Genomic DNA, 14687 nt, shown 5'->3' on the forward strand with positions numbered 1-14687 from the left:
AAAAAAAAAAAAAAAAAAAAAAAAAAAAAAAAAAAAAAAAAAAGGGCCAACCTTAATTCCTTGAGGCAGTCTGGTCATGTCTGAAGGTATGATATTCCAGTCAAAGCCTGGGTAAAATAACCAGTGTTTCCAATTGTGTCCCGTTACAAAAAGAACAGATTCTTATTGAATTTATGCAAATAACTGTGTTGCTGTAAAACAACTTGTGAATAGTTTTTTTTTTTTTAATCTTGGAAGGATCAAGTAGAAAGAAAGGTGTTTTAATTTTTGTTCATAAACATATACTTCAGCAAGCTGTAACACCTTAAAAGATTTTCTTAGATCTAGAAAACAAAACATTAAGAGAATCATCAGTGTTTCAAAATGAAGAAATTGTAAAACACTATAATTTCTTTTAATTAGCCTACCAATTAACTTTTGTTGTTTTGACCTTTGTGAACAATTTCATACACCCATCAGTTTCTTCATTAGAATTTTGGAACTTCAGTTTAAAGCTATGAACTTAAAGTTTGTCGGAAACTGTACCTATCAGAGGTTTTTTTTTTTTTTTTTCCATGAAATATTTGAAGACATGACATTTTAAGATTATAATTAAACCAAGATTATGACCGGTAGCACTTATATCAAGACACAGATATTTAAGAACCTTATAAGATTTTGGAACACATATCCATCACACCTTCAGTACTGACAACGCTTTCCCGTATAGTTTAATTTATTAAATAAGCCAATTAGCTCTGATACATCTTTTATATATCCTTTGAGAAGTTCCAGGGCCCTTGGAATTCCTTAAAGTTATTTTAAACTTTCAGAACTTAGTGTCGGAAAGCTGTGTTAAATAACAAAAAAGCTTAAAATACATAGTTGAATAAAATCACAAATTATTACAAAGAGTAAAAACAAAGTGACAAAGGGTTTTAAAGGCAGAGAGCACAAGAACTTATGATAAAACATGAAATAAGCTCTCTAGGCCAGTTACCTAAAAGACAAGGACAAACTTTTTGCAATTTTGTATTAAGAGCAATCAAGTGTTTTTTAGAAAATCTGGTTGTTCCTTCACAGGAGAGCAAGTTCTAACCCTGTATTAGAATTCTTTTGACATTAATTTTTAGAAAAACTCACACATAATTTGTTTTTAAATCCAGTTAATTAATTTTTTTTTTTACTGTAAAACCCTTTAACAAACTTATCTACCTAAACCATTATCAAGACTTATTCAGACATTCTGTTTTTGTCCTATACTTCCTACTATCTAGTGTTGCTCCCGCGCCTCGCTCAGCCAGTGAGCGGGAACCGGTCTGCATATGGGATCCGAACCCTCGGATGGGAGCGCCGCCGCGCTTCCCAAGCGGCGCACTATCCAGTGTGCCACCGGGCCGGCCCTACTGTAAAACCCTTTTAACAAACTTATCTACCTAAACCATTATCATGACTTACTTAGACATTCTGTTTTTGTCCTATACTTCCTGCCTTCTAAATAGCCAGTCATTTTACTCTAGGACAAAAATACACTGTACCAGATGCGTTCTTATATAAAAATTATTATATTTTTCTCTCTAGCCCCTCCAACCATAACCATATTCCCACATCTATAACCTTTTTAAAATTACCTCCTTTTAACATATTTGTTTCTTTATTATCAATGTTAAATTGGCCTAATTTGCCTAAAAATTATACATAGAGAAAGGTTTTTCTGGTTTTCGCTGGGATTTTAATTAAAAGCCTCTAGTAAAGACAAATATAATCTCATTTGATTAGTAAACTCAGGCAAAGATGTACACTGATAAAAACATTTTTATAGGGGCCGGCCCGGTGGCGCACTGGAGAGTGCGCCGCTTGTGAGTGCGGCGGCGCTCCCGCCGAGGGTTTGGATCCCATGTGGAGACCAGTTCCCACTCACTGGCTGAGCGCGGTGCGGGTGCAACACCGAGGGTTGCGATCCCGTTACCGGTCAGTAAAAAAGACAAAAAGGAAAAAAAAAAAACATTTTTATATATTCATGCTAGTAATGTGGGTCCATTTGTCAGAGCAGATTATACAAAGCCCAGTTTGAATCTCAGCTATTTTTACCAAATAAGTATTTATGGTTTTTCCAGCCCCCAAACTTGGTTTATTAAGTAGTTTCAAAGGTCTCTAACAAACGTTAAAGTTATAAGGCAGCAATCTTGAGTTTCCATGAGTCATAGAAAATACCTTCTATTATCTGTCATTAATATTATAGGAAAATTTTAAGAAGGAAACCAAATTTTACTTTTTCTACCAGTGCACTGTTAATATCACAACTGATTTTAATGAAAACTTATGAACAAATCTAATCTTAGTGAATTTTTTTTTCCTTTTTGTCTTTTTTTACTGACCGGTAACGGGATCGCAACCCTCTGTGTCGCGCCCGTACCGGGGACCAGCAACGGGATCACAACCCTTGGTGTTGCACCCGCACCGCGCTCAGCCAGTGAGTAGGAACTGGTCTCCACATGGGATCCGAACCCTCGGTGGGAGCGCCACCACGCTCCCAAGTGACGCACTCTCCAGTGCGCCGCCGGGCCAGCCCTAATCTTAGTGAATTTTGATCACATAAGATTATCATAAACTTTTTATTAGTTTTTATAAACTCTTTATTTTTAATTTAGACAAAAATTTTTTTTAAACAAAAACCATATTACGTTTGTTTTTAACAACCTTTACCAAAATGTATCTTTATAAAAAATATTCTGTTAAAAAGTCTTTATACCTAGTAGTTTGAATTATGCATACTGACTATAATGGACTCATTAGCTCCAATTTTCCAGTAACACACCTGTGAAGCAAGCAATTTTGAATTGTTTTATATTAATATTTGTAGATAAAAAACTATTTCTAACTTCTGAAGAGAAATGTTTTTAATTTTAAGAGATTCAAATATTTGGGTTTTTTGTATCATATAAAAACAAAACATTAAAATATAAACATAAACTTATATAATAATTAATGTTTTAGTATTTTATTAATATAACAATTTAAGATTTCAAATTCCTGAGAAGCAATTTGAAATTACGATTTTACTTATAAGCATTTAACCCATTTATATTTGTCTAATTTTTCCATCAAGCTACACCTTTATTAATTAATATAGGTTTTCTTTTACAATGTTAATGAGACAGATAAAATAGAAAACTTACTAGTTCAAAAAGGACAGTTGACTTAAATTGCATTTCTGAAAAATGCCAAAGCTTATCTTTTTTAGAGAAAGCAAGGTAACAAATTTACATTGCAAAGCAAAGTACGTGGGACTTTTCAAGGAGACAAATTTACATTGCAAGGCAAGTATGCAAGCCTTTCCAAAGAAATACAGAGAACGTTTTCTTCTCTAGCCAGATCAAATGGAGCAAATCTTCCCAAATATTTTGCTGTAATTTAGCTGGGCACTTGGTTTGTTGCACCTTGGCATTGCCTTTTTCCAGTGATCTTAAGGCCAAAGGCACAATTTGGATCTTGTGACCCCTAAGTAGTAGCTTGAAAAGCAGGCAGAAATAGTTGCCGTATATACAGACAAAACACTCCTGCACGTGCACGCACATACATCCCAAAGAGACGTCTCAGCCAAAGTAGTTGGTCTAAGTTGTAACTTGTCATACTCCACACCTATGGTACCAATCAACGGCATGGAATAGAGGGTATCTGTGTTGTGCATGCCAACAGGATTGGAGGGCTTATTCAGATTGCTGGTACTCAACAAAATGTCTAACCAAGCAAACAAAGAGAAAAGAGGAGCTGCGGGGTCATCCACTTCAGCTTAGTCCCAATCAGTGGGGCCAACTTATTCCATTAACAGTAATTAATAAAAGCAGATCTCCCCACTGTTTTCAGCATAAAGAAGAAAAGTACCAACCAGATTTAAATCAGAAAAACAAAGCCTAGCCAGGAGCCCTCCAGGGTACATCTACACAGAAGTGGATACAATCCAACCGAACAGAAGAGGGCTCAGAAAGTCAGAGAAAGGTAAAGAGAATAAAGCACTTCCTTATCAGAATTTAGGCCAGGGGCTCCAGGAGAGATCTACCAGCAGCAGAGACATGGGAGTAAAATAGTCCACGTGGCCACTTGCCTCTTGCAGCTGGAGTCCTCTCTAGTGCCCAAAGCTTTCCGATTTTTGCCAGTGATTAAATTAGGCTCTCAGATTCCAGTGTCATAGAAATGGATAACTAGGACAGTAAAGGTCAGAGACACAGGATGGCAGTACTTATCATGCCTCACTATTACATTACATATGACCACAGTTAAAGACATACAAAGCTACAAAATGTATATGCACACCCAGCAACACACAAAAGACAAAGACAAGTGGCCACAACAAATTTCCAAACAATTCCAAACCAAAGGACCTGACGATGTCTCATCGGAGTCCTGGACTTGGGAAGTACTGCTGCATCCAGCCTTCCACAAAGTCCCTAAATCAGAGCTCTGATACCCAAATGCAAAACAAGACTCACAACAACATAAACTCATGAGGTTAATATGAAGACAAACACAAAGACAATACACACGTTTGGCCACCAAGGGAGGCCACCAAGTGGACTTCAGCGATGTCTTGCTGGGTCCGGGGAAGAGGCGTTGTGACTGCGTCCAGTCTGGCCTGATTTCCCCATCAAAAGAGTTGACTCACCCAAATCTAGAGGGGCCAGGAAATCCTAAGCTGGCCAGCAGAAGATCGTGTGTCTCGAGGGCTGAGGAACGTCTTCTCAGGAGCTCCCTAGTAGAGACTTAGCAGTGTGGGTATAAATCCCAGCACTGTAGGTCAGTCCCCAAAGGGTGATAGTCATCCCGGACGAGCCCCCAAATGTTATAGGCGTTGGGAGAAAAAACACCCTTGGAGGCTGATATAGAAAAAGAGAAAAAGTTTTTTATTTCCAGCAGCGGGGACCGCACCAGACAATTCAAGGTGTGGGGCTGAACCGTCTTTGTTCTCAGTTTTTAAAGCTGCAAGCATGGCAACTCGGTCACCTGATCACCGCGCCAAGAGGTATTAGCCAATGCAAACAAGCCAACAGTACATGGGCTAATTTTGCAGTTAGCGGAGCCCCTCCCATCTAACTTTGACACAATGGAGGGGCTATCTTAAGTGGCGTTGGTCCTACTCTTAGAAAAGAGGGCATTACTTCATTACCACACTGAAGTGACGAGTCCCTGAAGTCTCCATTCAGTGAGGACATAAGCGGTGATGAGAGGTGTGCAGCTGCTGGGGAACCAGATAGTAGGTGGAGTAGGCCGGCCAAGAAAGGGACTTGGGCGGCCCTAGAGTTGGCATGGCTGGGGCTGAGAGTCAAACCACTTCTACATCACAGCTCCGTCACCAGCAGAATACAGGACAGGCGATAGTATTCCATGACAAGTCTTTGCAGTGCTGGTTTCCTGGCAGGACCTGCTGTGGCAAAGCTGCCACCCCATCCACACAAGTTATTGCTCGTTGGTCAGGTCAAGTGGCCACATCTCTTTTGTGGTACAACTTCTTTTTTACATCACTATTCATTAAAATCTTCACTCATTTTCATTCTTTAAGATTGAAACCCATAGGACACACTAGAAACTGAGTTTGCATCTGACATGCTTGGCGTCTTCTGTATGTGCAACAGCCCTGCGGGGAAATCCTCCACGATCAGAACGGAGGGCAGAGGTTCCTACACCTCCCTTTTAAGGAAATAAATCAGCTTTCTGGTGAGTCACCCCAGTTCCCCCTGCCCCCTGCATTTTCTGTTTGTGAGTAACACCCTGGTTTTCTAAAAACTTGTGGCAGTGAAAACAAACAACCCGACTTAAAAATGAGCAGACGACTTCAACAGATATTTCTCCAAAGGAGACATACAAATGGCCAACAAGCGCAGGAAAAGATGCTCAAAGTCTCTAATCATCAGGCAAACACAAATCAGAACATGATGAGACAGGTAGGTTGATTCGATCCCAGCAGACCTGAGAGCAAAAACAGTTGTGCCTTTGCCTCCCTCAGGCTCTTCTGGCAGCACTTTGTGAAACTAAGAGGCTGCGGCTGTCACTGGAAAGGGAAGGATTGTGGATGGGGGGTGGGGGGTGGGAATCTGCGTAGAGAGACTGCAGAATATGCGTTTAATAGGGGGCAGGGGGAGTGAGTTACTGCCTGCAACTGGAGTTGTGAAGTTCTGATAAGAGAGGTTGCAAAATTCTGGGAGATTGTGTAATTATTTGGGGCAGGTGTGAGGTGGGGCTGGGGTTTGCCTCCCTTCCAGGCTCACCCTTTACAGAGATTATAAATTGGCATGATCAGCACAGCCAGAGATGCTGTAATGGTGAGTAAGAGTCGTGGAGCATTACTGAGGAAACTTGCTGCCGAGAAGGACATTTTGAAGGTTTTGTTGGCTGGAAGAGATGTCTCTGGAATCCCACTCCTAGACCTTTCTCGAAGATTTGAAAAGAATTAGATTAAGGCTGTGGGGACACAGGTCACCCCACCTCTGATCTTTGCCATTGTCGTTGCTACAACAGGCTCTTTCCAGTGTGGCTACAACACGAGTTATCAATGCTCCTGAGATGATCACGAAGAACTCTCTCAATTACACTTTGGAAGAGAGGTCAAAGGACTCTCCCTCTGCAGTATTGCTCACGACCCTCTGGTTGGCGTCCGTGCCCATCTTCTCCATCGGTGGTAGGATTGGCTCCTTTTCTGCTGGATTCTGTCAACTGGTTTGGCAGGTGCAATTCCATGCTTATCGTCAATCTATTGCCTATTGCTGGTGGCTGCCTTGTGGGATTCTGTAAATTGGCTAAGTCATTGGAAAAGTTGATCCCGAGCCACTTGGTTATTGGCATCTTCTGCAGACTCTGCACAGGTTTTGTGCCCATGTACATTGGAGAGATATCTCCTATGGCCGTCCAGGGTGCCTTTGGCACTCTCAGTCAGCTGGGGATTCTGTAGGCCCAGATCTTTGGTGTGGAAGTCATTTTGGGGTCTGAAAAGCTATGGCCCGTGCTTTTGGGCTTTACCATCTGTGAAGGTTAATTCTAGGTGTCAACTTGACTAAAGAATGCTGAGAAAACTGGTAAAGCTATCTTCTTACGTGTGTCCATGAGGGTGAAGTTATTACGGTGGAGATTACACCTCAATGAGGTTGGGGTGTGGGCATCCCGTCTACAGCAGCTACCATCAACAAAAGAAAAAAACAGAAAGTAGCAAGTGTGGGTAAGCATGTGAGGAAACTGGGACACTTGTCCACTGCTGGCGGGAATGTAAAGTGGTATGGCCATATGAAAAACAGCATGGCATTTCCTCAGAAAATTAAGCATAGGATTACCATGTGATTCAGCCATTTCATTCCTAGGTATGTATCCAAAATAATTGAAAGCAGGGTCAGGCAGAGACGTCTGCACGCCCATGGTCATAGCAGCATTACTTGCAATAGCCAAGGTAGAAACAACTGAAGTGTCCATGGACAGATGAAGGGACACACACAGCATGGCCACCCACACAGAGGAGCATGACTCAGCCTTAATTAAAAAGAAGGAAGTCCTCACACATGCTACAGCACGGATGAACCTTGAGGACACTATGCTGAGTGAAACAAGCCAGTCACAAAAGGACAAACTGTGTGACTCCTCTCATATGAGGTCCCTTGAGGAGTCAGATTCACAGAGACAGGAAGAAGAGAGGTGGGTACTGGGGGATGGGGAAGGGCTGGGGAGTCAGTGTTTAATGGGGACAGAGCTTCAGTTTGGGAAGATGAGAAAGTTCTGGGATGGATGGTGGTGACGGATGCACAACAGTGTGAATGTGCTTAATGCCAGTGAACCATGCACTTAAAATGGTTAAGACAGTAAAACCATAAACCTTATGAAACTATATGTTTTAAATATATCCAGTTTATTGTATGTCAATTATATCTCAAAAAAGCTGTTTAAAATTGAAAAAGCTCAAACAGCTCTCAGGAGTGGAAGTCCCTCAGGCATCTGGGATGCACGTCGAGGGTACGCTAGGCTCCAGAGAACCAACCGCGTCGTGTGGAACAGCAGCTAAAGGACACTGCCCTGTGCTGAGCACGTTGCCATGGGGGCCACTCCTGACACAGGCAGCCCCACTGAACACAATTCTTTGTGCAGAGAAAATAGGCAGCTTGAGGAAAACAGTCTCACCATAACAGCAAGCAATAAATGGTGAAGAGTTAATATCATGATCAGTGCTGAGAATCCTCGGCATGAAATCTCGATGCATCCTCTCTGAGCAGTATGCAAATGAAGGCCTCACTTCGTCACCCTCCCAGGCCGGTGTCTGCCAGCTGTTAACAGTGACTCTAATGGTTCTCAATTTGAATCACATCGTGAACGCTGCAACCCAACAGGGGATGTGTCAACCACAGTACAGCCACGAATTCTGCTTTTACATCATTTCCTGGCTTGGCATAAAAATGTTAGAGCTCCTTCAATACAGGGGAAATTGTACGAGTCAGCCACCAAAACAAACAGATAGACAAAAAACCACAAATACAGGGGAAATTAAGGTTCCAACTGAATTTTAATATTTAACGAAATGAAGTTCTCAACTCTTTTTTTTTTTTTCCTTTTTGTCTCCTTTACTGACCGGTAACGGGATCGCAACCCTTGGTGTTGCGCCCGCACCACGCTCAGCCAATGAGCGGGAACCGGTATCCACATGGGATCCGAACCCTCGGCGGGAGCGCCGCCACGCTCCCAAGCGGCGCACTCTCCAGTGCGCCACCGGGCCGGCCCAAAGTTCTCAACTCTTAAAAAAAGAAAGTCTTTAAAATTCAGCCTTATTACCATCTAGTAGAGGAACTTGGATTCTCTGATTTTGAATTTTCTAATGAATCTTAGTCTAAAGAAGGGTGTTGGTACATTGGGTTAGAGGCATTTAAAAAAAACAGGTCCTATATATAGAATTTAAGTCAATAAAAAAACTATCTAAAATGAAAACATTCATCCATGCAAAAATCTGTACACAAACGTTCATAGCATCGTTATTCACAATAGTCGAAAAGTGGAAAGAACCCAGTGTCCATCACCTGGTAAGTGGGTAGACACAGAGTGCTATACGCACGCACACAGCGGACACCACGTGGCCACAGAGGAGTGACGCGCTGACACCTGCTACAGCACAGACGAGCCTGAGGACCTTGTATGCAGTGAAAGAAGCCAGACAAAAAACACCACCTGTCACATGATTGTATTTATGTGAAGTGTCCAGAATAGGCAAATCCATGCAGACACAAAGTAGATTAATTAGTATTTGGGGGTGAAGGGGGCAGGGGGAACCGGGTTGGGGGAGTGGGGACTGACTGTCTCATGGGTGTGGGGCTTCTTTTGGGGTGATAAAATGTTTTGGGACTTTATATAAAAAAGATAGTGGATGATGGCCACACACAACATTGTCAGCCTGGCTGGGTCACAGTGCCCAGATACAGAGCAAACATTATTCTGGATGTTTCTGTGAAGCTATTTTTTGGGATGAGATTAACATTTAAGTCGGTGAACTTTGAGGACAGCAGATGGCCCTCCGTAATGTGGGTGGGCCTCGTCTAATCAGCTGTAGCCCTGAATAGATCGATGACTGGCCTCCTTCAAGCAAGGGAAGTTCTGCGGCAGAGGCCTTCAGCCGTGAACTCCACCACTGGCGCTTCCGTGGGTCCCCAGCCTGCTGGCCTGCCCTGCAGATTTCAGACTTGTGGTCCCCATGACTGCATCAGCCAGTTCCTCATAATAAGTCTCTCTCTCTGTCTGTTTCTTCAGAAAATACTGACTAATACACCCCTCACCTCAAGAGTGAGTAGTGGGGGGGTCTGAGGAACTGGCTTCAGGGTGTCACAGACGGGCAGGGGAAGACGACCGCTAGCTAGGCACCGTTGGAGTCAGCCGGGGCTATCCCAAGCACCTGCCCACCATGCCCAGGCCCCTGGCAGGCACAGGGCGGACTCTGGCTTGGATCCCCAGGGGTGGATTTGGACACGTGTGGGGGAAAGCAAATGGGTGGGGGGAGCCTAGGACACTGCAGGAGAGTGAACTCTGGGCCAAGCAGGGAGGGAGAGCAGGAGGAAGGGGCTGGAGGCTGGAGCCCAATGCAGCCAGAGCACAGGGCCGGAGAGGGGTAAGTGCAGGGGCCACTGACAGATGGCCAAGGGCAGGGTCAACATCGGCAGGGGAGGAGACGTCATTGGAAATGAAGGAGCTGGGGGCAGGGCTGGCAGGAAGTCACGGGGTGCCTAGGCTGAGTCACCGGGTGGCGTGTATGCAGTTGTGAGGCTGCAGCTTCAACAAGCCGCCCAGCAGGAGGGGAGTCCCCAGGGCTGTGGATGGACCTGGGACACCATGGCTGGCCTTTGGCTGCTCCAGGCAAAAGCCTGCTCTCTCCAGCCAGCTGACCAGGAAAGGCAGCCCCAGGACAGACTCGCTTAGGCAACCAGCTCCCGGGCTGCCCTGTGGCCAGAGCGAGGCCATCTGCCTTGGTTCTGCCCCTGGGTGACCAACTGCAATGGGATGATGGTGGCTCCCAAAAGCAATGTCTATGTCCTAATACCCAGACCTGTGAATGAGACCTTATTTGGAAAAGGGGTCTTTGCTGCTGTGATTATGGATCTTGAGATCATTCGGAATTAGGGCAGCCAAAAATCCAGTGACAGGTGTCCTTAGAAGAGTGAGAGGGAGGGTGGTCAGACACACAGAAGGGAGAAGGCCACGTGAAGGTGGAGGCAGAGATGGGAGTGATGCGGCCACAAGCCAAAGAAGGCCTGGGGTTACTAAAGCCAAAGGGGACCAGCAAAGACTCCCCTAGAGCCTTCAGAATTATGAGCGGATAGACTCCTGTGGTTTTAAGCCACCCGGTTTATGGTATTTTGTTGCAGCAGCCATAGGAAATAAATGTACCAGCCGTCCTGGTTTGCAGGTAAGAGTGGGGTTTCTGGGACGATGGTCTTTCAATGTAAAACCAAGGAAGTGCCTGGAGAAGCCAGACGAGTTGGGCCCTGTGCCTACCCTGGCCTCAGGCCTCACATTGGCATCCAGTGCACAGGTGGGGTGGCGGGCAGGGCAGGCTGCCCACACCAGCCTGCCAGTGTGACCGTGAGCTATGTCCTCATTGAGATTCTGTAGGCCTGAACTCCAGCGAGTCTGCCAATGGCTTGGAAGCACTTTTGTGAACTCTTTTCTGCTTAAACCGGTTGTTTGAGGAAGCTGTGTCTACAGCAGCCAACTGGAAAGTCAGGCCTCTCCAGAGGCAGAGAGACCAAGTCCTTAGGGAGGCTGGTCGTGGAAAGCAGGGCTGGGCAGGACTTTGACAGGAGAGGAAACCATCCTGTCTGAAGACATAGATGTGGGGGCGACAGGGGGTGGGCGGGCAGAGGCTCCTTGACCTCTCTCCCCAACCCCAGAAGATACTGTGGTTACCTCTGGATTTCTGGGAAGGATGAGCCAGAGGTTCTCAGTACTTCTTCTCTGCCCATTTTGCAGATGAGAAAACTGAGGTTCAGAGAGTCCAGGAGTCAGTTCGCTGTGGAGAGCTCCCGCCTTTTCCTGGACAGAGAGAGGAAGTCCCTCAGGATGAGGCAACTTCTGCTTTGAGCTCACAAAGGCCAGCGCTTCCTGCTCTGTGGTCGTTGCCACCAGCCATCCCTTGCTTTCTCTGCAACAGCAGAAGCGGGTGGCACAAGGAGGCCCTGGGGCTGGCAGGCGGGCTTCAGGACTTCCTCAGTCCAAGGAGACACTGGACTCCAGGGGGAGGCCTGGGCCGTTCATGCAAGAACACCAGCCTTCAGGTCAGGGGAGGAGATTACAGCAGGGTGACAGTAAGTGTCCCAGGTCCACGCAGTCGAGTGCAACGTGCAGAAGTTTGAGAAGTAAAAAGTCTGCACTCTGCCCTTTAGGAGCATATGCTCCGTGTAACTGAGTCAGGGTGAGGGAGCCCTGCAGCAGGCTGGCTGTCCCCACGCCGGGCAGAGACCTCGGGCGAGCTGGGGCGAGGCTGGGTGAGAGCAGAGATTAGGGAGAGGCGACTGTGGGTTTTTGTGGTTGTTTTTTGCCTCTTAGGAAAACACTGGCAACTCTGAAACCCCAAGAAAAAGGCAAAAAGAAACCATCCAAAGAGGAGGCTGCTACAAGATTGAAACAACACACAGAGTCTCAGAACATTTTACCCAAAATGTCCAGGATACAAGTAAAAAGTCACCAGTTGTGCCCAGACCAGAAAAATCTCAGCTGCAATGAGAAGATGCCGTGGATGAGCTACAGCGGGAGGTGGCGCGGGTGGCAGGCTCGGCTGCCCGCAGGTGCCCCGTGAGGAGCTCCCAGTGCCCTTGACACAGACGAAGACACAGACGATCTCAGCAAAGCGACAGAAGGTCTCCGAGGAGACAGAGGATAGAAAGAAGGACCAAATGCAGATTTTAGAACTGAAAAATACAATAACTGAAAAATGTTAAAGAACAACTCAAAGAAGCAGAGGACGAAAGAATCGGTGACCTTGAAGAAAGAATAACAGAAATTTCCTGTGGGACCACAAGAAAGATCTAACGTTCATATCATCGAACCCAGAGGTGAAGGGGCGTGGAACTGAAAATGCATTTGAAGAAGTAGTGGCTGCAAATTACTCACATTTGGAGAGAAGACACGAAGCTGCAGACTCCAGGGCTGAGCAAGCCCCAGACAAGGTAGAGTCAGAAAACATCCACCCCTGGACACGTTCCAGCGAAGCTTCTGCAGACAGACGGCAAGAAACCCTGGAAGCAGCCAGAGAGAAAGGACGTCTGCACCGAAAAGCAAGTTCAATGACAGCAGATTCCTCAGCAGAAACCAGAGGCCAAATGCAAGTGACACAAATTTTCTTTCTTTCTTTTCTGACTCAGTAGTAACTGCTCTCTCTCCAGTCAATTCCTTCTGTCTCAGGACAAAACATTTTCAAGCACTGAGAGAAAAGAACTGTCGATCCAGGATTTGATATTCGGTGAAACCGTGAATATCCTCCAGACTGACGGGGCGTCCAAGGCCCTCCCAGACGAAGAGAAGCCAGGACAGCGTGCAGCCAGCAGAGCCGTCCTAACGGAGGGCTGGGAGGAGCTCTGACGACGTGGAGAGGAAGTGACAAGAGCAGGAGGCTTGGGACACCGGGAAGGAAGGCGAACAGGGTGGAAAGGAAGAGTCGGTATGATGAACTCTTCTTCCCCTCCAGTTTTTTGGATGCGTTTGAAAGTTGTCTGATGTGACTGTCCATGTACATAGAGGAGACATTCGTGACATTTTATAAGAAAAGGGGACAAGTTCTCCACACTTTACTCCAATCAGTAGAAAGTTGGCACNAGGTTTCAATGGTTGTGTTTATAGGTACTTCTGGCTCTCGAGAGATCTGGTGCACCTGGGTTGTGTAGAAACTCTGGGCCAGTGCTTCAGGGCACGCCCGGAGACCCAAGGCATTGAGAAGGGGACTGGACCTCTCTCCCACAACCAGGCACAATGTGCCAGCACCTTGGGCCCTGCCCAGGGATGCAGGGCATGGAGAAGGGGACCGGACCACCCTCCCACAACCAGGCACACTGAGCCAGCTCCTCAGCGCCCACCCAGGGACCAGGGGCACAGAGAAGGGGACCAGACCTCCCTCCCACAACCAGGCACAACATGCCAGCACCTCAGAGACCACCCGGGGACCCAGGGTATGGAGAAGGGGACTGGACCTCTCTCCCACAACCAGGCACACTGCACCAGTGCCTCAGGGCCTGCCTGGGGACCTGTGGCATGGAGAAGGGGACTGGACCTCTTTCCCACAACCGGGCACACCAACCCAGTGCCTCGGGGCCTGCCCACAGTCCTGGGGCATGCAGAAGGGGTCCGGACACTTTACCACCACCAGGCACACCCCGCCAGCACCTTGGGGCCTGCCTGGGGACCCGAGGCAAGGAGAAGGGGAATGGACCTCTCTCCCACAACCAGGAACACTGAGCCAGAACCTTGGGGCTCACCCAGGGATCCGGGGTATGGACTCAGGGACCGGACTACCCTCCCACAACCAGGCACACCAAGCTAGCACCTTGGGTCTCACCCAGTGACCTGAGGCATGGAGCCAGGAACCAGACCCTCCTCCCACAACAAGGCACACCATGCCAGTACCTTGGGGCCCATCCAGGGACCCGCGGCAAGGAGAAGGGGACTGGACCTCTCTCCCACAACCAGGGATACCGTGCCAGCACCTCAGGGCCCACCCAGCCCAGAGGCATGCAGAAGGGGACTAGACCCTCCTCCCACACCATGCACAAAACACCAGCACCTCGGCACCCACCAGGGTACCTGAGGCAGGCAGAAGGGGACCGGACCTTCCTGCCATAACCAGGCACACTGCGCCAGTACCTTGGGGCCCACCCAGGGACCCAGGACATGGAGAAGGGGACTGGATCCCTCTCCCACAACCAGGCACATGGCGCCAGTGCCTTGGGACCTGCCCAGGAACCAGAGGCATGGAGAAGGGGACCAAACATACCCCACAACCAGGCACATGGCGCCAGTGCCTTGGGACCTGCCCAGGAACCAGAGGCATGGAGAAGGGGACCAAACATACCCCACAACCAGGCACACCGCCAGTGCCAAGGAGCATGCCAAAGACAGCACCTCCATGTCGGTGGCCCACCACAGCCACCACAACAACCATGGCTGCTGCAAAAGCGGCTAGACGCCACAACCACCACACAGATGGTTGA

At 47.1% G+C, this 14687-nt stretch overlaps 1 protein-coding gene across 1 annotated transcript in view; it reads right to left on the bottom strand.

Annotated features, from left to right (window-relative positions):
• Nucleotides 1–13251, bottom strand: part of LOC103599971 (tumor necrosis factor receptor superfamily member 26-like) — a 32976-nt gene extending 19725 nt beyond the window's left edge. The window contains exon 1 of the mRNA XM_008584188.1: nt 12598–13251. The gene's annotated coding sequence lies outside the window, so the exon portion shown is untranslated. The remainder of the gene's footprint in view (nt 1–12597) is intronic.
• Between the last annotated feature and the right edge of the window lie 1436 nt (nt 13252–14687).

Source organism: Galeopterus variegatus, unplaced genomic scaffold (assembly GCF_000696425.1).
Source record: "Galeopterus variegatus unplaced genomic scaffold, G_variegatus-3.0.2 Scaffold3170, whole genome shotgun sequence".
Taxonomy (NCBI): domain Eukaryota; kingdom Metazoa; phylum Chordata; class Mammalia; order Dermoptera; family Cynocephalidae; genus Galeopterus; species Galeopterus variegatus.